The sequence below is a fragment of the Hemicordylus capensis genome, chromosome 2 (assembly GCF_027244095.1).
Source record: "Hemicordylus capensis ecotype Gifberg chromosome 2, rHemCap1.1.pri, whole genome shotgun sequence".
NCBI lineage: Eukaryota > Metazoa > Chordata > Lepidosauria > Squamata > Cordylidae > Hemicordylus > Hemicordylus capensis.
Window position 1 is genome coordinate 185363884 of NC_069658.1, and position 7889 is coordinate 185371772.

General features: G+C 42.7%; 1 long non-coding RNA gene across 1 annotated transcript; it reads right to left on the reverse strand.

Annotated features, from left to right (window-relative positions):
• Positions 1 to 7887, reverse strand: LOC128346730 (uncharacterized). The gene is made up of 2 exons (XR_008317156.1): positions 7592 to 7887; positions 1 to 4983 (listed from the first exon to the last, which is right to left on the reverse strand). It is a non-coding gene; the product is annotated as an uncharacterized LOC128346730 (long non-coding RNA).
• Between the last annotated feature and the right edge of the window lie 2 nt (positions 7888 to 7889).

Sequence of the window (7889 nt, forward strand, 5' to 3'; positions counted from 1 at the left end):
TTATTACTGCAACTAAAAATATTTATATACCACGTTTCAACAAAAGTTTTCAAAGTGATCTTCATAGAAAACAAAAACAAACAAACCACCAAGTATGGTTTCCGATCTCAAAAGGGCTCACAGTCTAAAGGAACTAAACAAGATAGGCCCTGAGTACCACATATACTTCCCCATCCTTTAAGGTCCTCAAGGGAGTCCCTGCTCCAAGCGCTCCACTTGTCTGCAGTGAAAGTGGTAGGGATATCTTTGGAATCCCCTTCTGAGTGAAGCCCATTATACAACATCCTGTTGGGAGAGAGTTTTCCCCAGCTGAGCTAGCTGGTTTTGTTTTCACCAGTTGCCACTGAGTTATGATCTATTTCAGTGGTTGGATTTCCTTTTTAGTACTATTTTTATTTGACTTGATTTTATATGCTTCATGTATTTTCAACATAAAAGCATTTAATAAATATTATTATTAGCAACAGCCTAAATACACAAGGAACAATGAAAATGTAGCCTTGTTATTATATGTATTAGATTACATCTGTCGTGATCAGCCACCCCTCCCCTAAAGAGTTAACCGGAAGTGAACCCTGTCCTGACTAACAGGCAGGTGAACTCCAGAGCTCAGCCAATCAGTACACCATGTGGATGGGACCTAGAGAGCCATTGGGAGGAAGAAGTTCTTTGTTAGAGAGAAGCATGGACAGAAAGGCTTTGTGAGGAGCAATGGAGTGTTGATCTCTCATGGTCAACGCTAGCTTGGAGATTTCTCTCATGGAATGACCTCTGTAGCTCCTTGAAAGACAAGAGGGCAGGAAACTTGAATTCTCTTCTAGAGTTTGTGGAAATTCAAAGAAAGGAAGCCAGGGCTTTGGCTTCGGGAAGTTAGTCTAGGGAAAAGTTTGTTTAGTCAGACTCGGCATTAGACTTTTGGTTTATTTGATGACTGCTTTGTATACCTCTGAAACTGTTCTATGATTGTTTACCTGTAACGTAACTAAACTAAGAAACACTAGCCTTTGCCCATCCAGCCAGGAAATTGCAAAAGTCTCTGTAAGTTTTAATTGTGCGTTTTCATTTTCCTACATACCTGTTCTTTGCAACTAGGTAACCATGATTTTTAAAGTGTGCCGCCCCATCATCATGCAGGGTGCTTTTTGAAGGATTCCTGTAACCTAATGAGTATTTTTACCTGTAACTAAAAGCTGAGAAAGCCTCAGACGGAAGCAGTCTGTAGGTTTTGAATAAAACTGTTTTTCTTTTTGTTCTTTTCTTTTACAAGCCTTTCCAAGTGGGGTTTTTGACTCAGAAGAAAGTGGGGGCTGAAAGGGGTTTTTGCTCTGGTGCAGACACATCCTCAGACATTCAGCAACTACCAGTTTTCTCACCACACGTAGTCTTGCACATGGAGGATTTTTGTGTACTTTTTAATAGCAAAAGAAAGAGAGTTTCCCTCGGATTCCACCGCAAGCCCGGGGTGGGGAGGGGCAGTTAAGCTCTGTCGATAAGCGGGTGGTGGTGGTAGCCTTTTGAACCTACCAAAGAAATTATAGAAAGGTTTTAGGAGAAGCATAGTCATGCAGCTCAGCAGAGATGATCCAGCATTTTTCTTCCCCTCACATGAGCTTGCTCTGAGACAAAGGCTTTAACATTGATAATAATCCGTAGCATTTATATAATGCTTTAGAGCAGGAGGTCTCAACTCTGGGTCCCCAGATGTTGTTGGACTACAACTCTCATCGTCCCACACCACAATGACCATCATGGTGGAGGATGATGGGAGTTGTAGTTCAACAACATCTGGGGACCCAAGGTGGAGAACCCTTGCTTTAGAGCAGGCCTGCTCGACTTAGGCCCCCCAGCTGTTTTTGGACTACAACTCCCATAATTCTCAGCCACAGCAGCCAATAGCCAGGAATTATGGGAATTGTAGGCCAACATCTGCAGGAGGGCCGAAGTTGAGCAGGCCTGCTTTAGAGTGTTCAACAGCACTTCACAGATATTATCCCAATAATTCTTACAACAGTTCTATGAGGTACATTATCATTATTGTTATGCTCTTATTGCAAACATGGGGCTGAGAAAGAAAGAGAGTGGATATTCTTAGGCCAGAGGGGCTGATGTGAGATTTGAACTAGGGACTTCCCAGTTCACTTTACAAGCCATTACGCATCACCAGATCTTTTACAGAAGTGATTCTCAGACTGTTCTCTAACTTGTGGCCACAGGTGAGGCCACCACACACTAATTATTATTATTATTACTAATGCGATTTCTATACCGCACTTCCAAAAATGGCTCAGGGTGGTTTACACAGAGAAATAATAAATAAATAAGATGGATCCCTGTCCCGAAAGGGCTCACAATCTAAAATGAAACACAAGATAGACACCAGCAACAGTCACTGGAGGTATTGTGCTGGGGGTGGATAGTGCCAGTTACTCTCCCCCTGCTAAATAAAGAGAATCACCATGGCCTCTTTGCCAAGTCAGCAGGGGTAACCACACAAGTCAACCAAGCCAACTAATTGTCTCAGTAGCCACATTTAAAGCCCTGGTGGCAGGACTTGAAGTCCCTGTAGAAGCCATACCCCAGATGTTGTTGGACCACCATTGATTGATCTCTGGGGGCCAAGGTTGGGAAGTCCTGCTCTAGAGCAGCAGCTCCCCAAAGCTCACATTCCCTGAAAGCTGATCAGGGGTTCGTCAGTGAGGCCCATAACGGTGAGCAAACTATCCTGCAAGACAGCACCTCCATCCCTGCTGATTTCCCTGGCAGTATACAGCCACAAGGGAGCATGTGGGGCATGGTCAGTTCATATAGGGCAATGATGACAACCAACAGCACTGGCCAGTGCCTCAAATGAACTGAGTATAAGCCCAGTCATAATGCACCCTGGGCGGCTGACTGTAGTAGCACAGGTCAAAGGGACCCCACCATGCTAGCTCCCCAACAGGAACTGTGAGTCCACTCCAGAACACTCAGAAGAATCGTAAGGGGTTCTAGAGTACAATCTCAATTCATACAGAAACTCTTCTCCACATTTGGCCTCCAGCAGCAAAAAAGCCTTGTCTGCTCGGAGGAATATGCATCCTAAAACATGTCCCAGAATGCTCTTCAATCTAGAGAGTCCTGTAACAAGACATTCATGGGCTCCTCAGTGGAAAAATCACCATGGAAAAGATTATTCTGAGGGCAAAAAACCTGAAAAAACCAGTTGTATATCACATGTCACTCAATGAAGCAGGGATTTGTCTTCAACATTATCATCATCTCAAATTCATCATCCTGAAGAGTGGCCCTTTCGGGCACCAGGATTTGTCCATTTGGGAGCAGAGTTTGGCAGTGTGGTGTTAAATTTGACAAAAACCTTTGAAACTGCTGAGTATCTTTTGAGTTGTCCCAGTTCATGTGAGGGATCATGCAGGAACTGCACCACAATATTTCTTAAGACAGTTGCTGCCATCACTGGATTATTGAAGCCGTAGAAATAAAAGGCAGCCTTTGATATCATTGCTTGACTGGTGGGTTTTGACAAGATGTTGCAATGGACCAGTTCTTGCAAGAAAAGCTCCCGGGCAATTTTTTTATCATCTTGATTCTGCAGCCAACACAACGTAAAGAATGGATGTGACACAGAAGCAATGACTAGTGGTTTTGTGCTTTTACTACTCATAGCTGCGTCAAAGGTCGACATGTCAAATTGCTTTTGAAGTTCTGCCTTCAATTCATCTGCCAGACAAGCAGTATATTTCAGAGATACCGGCTCCAGTCGACAATTTAACACAAGCACTATGGGCAGAACAGCACCAGAGAAAGACTCTATGGTCTCATCTACCTGAAGCTTGTCAAGCGCTGTAGCAATTGGGGACATCACCTCCAACCACTCACCTAGGAATTCCAGTTCCAAGTTCGTGAATTTTGGGAGCTGGAAACATGCCATGATGAGATTCACCGTAGCACGTGTGTCATAGATACGGCAAAAGCAATCAAACTCAGAATTCCATACCGAGGCTGGTTTGGGGATTGCCTTTCCAAGGGCATAGTTAACAAGCTCTGTGTTTTTAAGCTGTCCTGAGAAACACCCCTTAAAGCACAGCACTTGCTTGCTACACTTTTAAAAAGAATCCTGTATGAAGAGTTTGTGGCAGAAGTCCTAGATGCGACAGTTGTGGCAACAAAGCTGAGCATGTGGGAAAAACAGGTCACACATCGGGGCAAGAAGAACACACAGGCAGAGTCGATGGGGTGGCTTGACAAGGCATCACAAATCCACACATCGCTGCAGGCCTCATTTGGGAAATCTCCCTGTCTCCCAGCTTCATTCCCTACTTGCTGGTCCCAGTTATCCTCTAGCACTTTGGATCCTGAAAAGGGTCACAAGGTTTTCTCAGAACTGCTTCTGTTGTCTGCAAGTACGTGCGTGATTGTTGTGGAATCTAAATCATATTGTGTGTGGATCTCAGTTAACAGGGAGGCAAGCTTGTTGTACGAATAAACAACAAAGCACCGGAAGCCTAAGACTGTGGATTCTCTCATCAAGTTGGCTGAATTAATCTAGTGACAAGCAGCACCCATATAGTTTCGCCCTTGATGTGTCCATACGTCTGCAGTTGTGCAAATGTAAGAAACGGAGGCCAATCTTCTTTTAATTCTTTCAAGTACCAAACAGTTTTGTCTCATTAATGTATTCTGTAATGTTTCTGTAGACATAATAGCAGCACTGGGAATGATCCCTTTAAGCAAAGCGTGGAAGCCATTTCCTTCAATAATTGATAAGCGAAGCATATCAGTGATGACAAAAACTGAGAATGAGCTGATCCAGTTCTTCTTTGGGTAATGGCCTATCACAGAGCCAGTGTTTTGAGGAAAGATCCAAGGGAGGCTTGTAGTCCTTTGGAATGTTCTCAGTGACTGCTCACGCATCACCACCAACCTGCTTGCAATTATATTTTTCCTTTTGTGCATCATCTTCAGATATTTTTCTCCATGGATTATCTGCAACAACAAGAGAACCATTTCAGTCACCACTATTTGTATACAATACTATTTGAATCAACAGAAATGTAAAAATGTTTATATCACATGCAAAGATACTGACAGTTCTAAGGAGTGGCTTTGGGTTCTTGTCTGAATCAAAAAATCCTAATTGTTAAGAACTAAGTTTCTAACCCTCATTTTAACATACAGAAATTTGAAAGTGTATTAGCAAAATTCCTAATAGATCAAAAACAAAGACACAAAAAGGTACATTAATGTTCTTTTAAACAAGTAGTGTATTTTTGTTTTATGTTTAAGTAGAAACAAAACCTAATGTAAACATACAAGTTGTCCATATCATAGCTTTCCAAGAGTTATTACCCATGATAGATAAAAGATAATAGATATTTGAATACTAGCTGCTGGGGACTAATAACTTTTACCCTTGCAAACTGGGCAAAGAAGCACCTTTCAAAATGGCAATTATCTTTGTACTGAACAGGGGCAGAGCAACCAACCCTATTCAATCACAGCACAGCGTCCCTACAGTGGCTTTTGCTGATGTCTACCTTATATTTCTTTTTAGACTGTGAACACTTTGGGGACTGAAAACATTCTTCTCCTAATTATTATTTTTTCTATATAAACCGCTTTGAAACTTTTTTTGGTTGAAAAGCGGCATGTACATAATAAATAATAAAATAAAATAAATAATAGAAACATCTAGGTGGCCATGGGTCAAAGAAAAATGCTGAACAAATGAATCTTTGGTCTGAATATGGCAAAGGCTCTCCTTATGTTCTTAGAATCTCATATTGGCTGACACCCTAACTAAAATACTCAATGGAAGCTGCAATGAAATTAATAGGACAAATTAGAATCTTCTTACATTCTTAGAATCTTATATTTATTTATGTATTTTTACATTTATATCCCACTCTTCCTCCAAGGAGCCCAGAGCAGTGTACAGGGTTATGTTTATCCTCACAACAATCCTGTGAGGTAGGTTAGGCTGAGAGAGAAGTGACTGGCCCAGAGTCACCCAGTGTGTTTCATGGCTGAATGGGGATTTGAACTTGGGTCTTCCTGGTCCTAGTCCAGCACTCTAACCACTACACCTCGCAGGCTGATACCCTAACTAAATTACAATTAATTTTTAATTGTAATTGTAATTGGAAGTTGCAATGAAATTAATAGGACAAATGAGTGATGACTAACTTGTCCTATTAATTTCAGTGGGACTTCCATATATTATTATTCTTATTACAACATTTATATCCCGCTTGTCCTCCAAGGAGCCCAGAGCAGTGTACAACATACTTAAGTTTCTCTTCACAACCACCCTGTGAAGTAGGTTAAGCTGAGAGAGAAGTGACTGGCCCAGAGTCACCCAGAATGTTGGGGGCAATATGCTAAATCATTGTAAACTGTTCCGGCTATAGAGTGGTATATAAATGTAAGTGCTATTGCTATTGCTAGTATCATGGCTGAATGGGGATTTGAACTCTGGTCTCCCCAGTCCTAGTCCAGCACTCTAGCCACTACACCACGTTGGCTCTCAATATATATATAACTTTTCAACAAAAGTTCTTGAAGAGGTTTACATAGAACAATAAATAAATAATAATCTAAGGGGTTTCCTGTCCCAAAAGGGATGACAATCTAAAAAGAAACACACAGTAGACATCAACACAACAAGGTAGACATCCCCACTGGAAGGATGCTGTTCTGGGACTGGATAAGGACAGTTGCTCTCCCCTTGCCACTTTAAAAGGTGCCTCTTTGCTCAGTTGGCAGAGGTAGTTTAGTCAACCAATAATTTTTAAAGAATATCCAAGTGCAACATGCTCACTCATTGTAGTTTAGCTTTTGACATTTGCTTGAAAATATATACTGACAATATTTCAGACCTCCGGCTTCCAATAGATTTCTGAAGTCACCCTTCTCTTCTCTTTCTTCTCTTCTCTTCTCTTCTCATCAGACGTGTGTGTCCTCCCCAGGAGAGAAAAAGGGGAGACAGGGCCGCCCCCTGCCACCTGCATAGAGGAGCTGCTGCAAATGTGATGATGATCTTGGCTGCTGTGTCACTCATATGACAGCACCAATTTTAATAAGGAGTAGCATATTCCAAAATACATGGACAAGAAGTACTGTATGATGAACAACCGGTCCTGAGGACCAAAACAGGTGTAATGTGGTAAAGCGCTTGCCCATACAAGTGTTCCACGGTGTCCCAGGAGAAACGCACTCCTTGTCCTCCCGCGAGTCAAGCTACTGAGTGTGCTTTTCAGCCTGGGGTGCACACAGTGGGAAAGCTGGAGGAGCGATTTCTCACTTAAATTTGGAGGAGAGAGAAAAATGTTTTGAGGGGACAGAAAAAGCACGTTTTGATATGGGGAGGGGGGAGAGAAACATTACTTAACAGCTGGGGGAAGGAAAAGCAGTTTGGAAGGGAGTTCAGTAAAATGAGCAGAAGTACTCAGGTGAGGATCCGCACCCTTAACTTCAATCCCGAGGCCTGAGCCACCTATCGCTGGTATAATTTGTCAATGGGCCAACGCGCGTGATAAGGGGTTTATACGTAACGGGGCAGGCGCAGAACACGTACGCGAGCAAACAGTCTTACCTCGTGGCTCTCATCACGTCTGGTTCTTGCTTTTGGGAGTTACCTGCCCGTGTTTGGTGAAACTGGATGGTGCCTTGTGCTGACCTCGAATGGTTTTCCTTTGGGGTTTGCACCGGCTACAGACAGCTTGAATGAAGTTCCCATCCTCTTCCACAACCTCAGAGAAATAAGTCTTCATTACAATCGGCAGCGCTCTGCTTTCAGAATCCATTGCGGGAAGAGATGCTAATTCCGGAAGCAAGCAAAGGCTAGAAACAACTCGGGGACCAAACGGAAACTGGGATACTCATTGTACTGG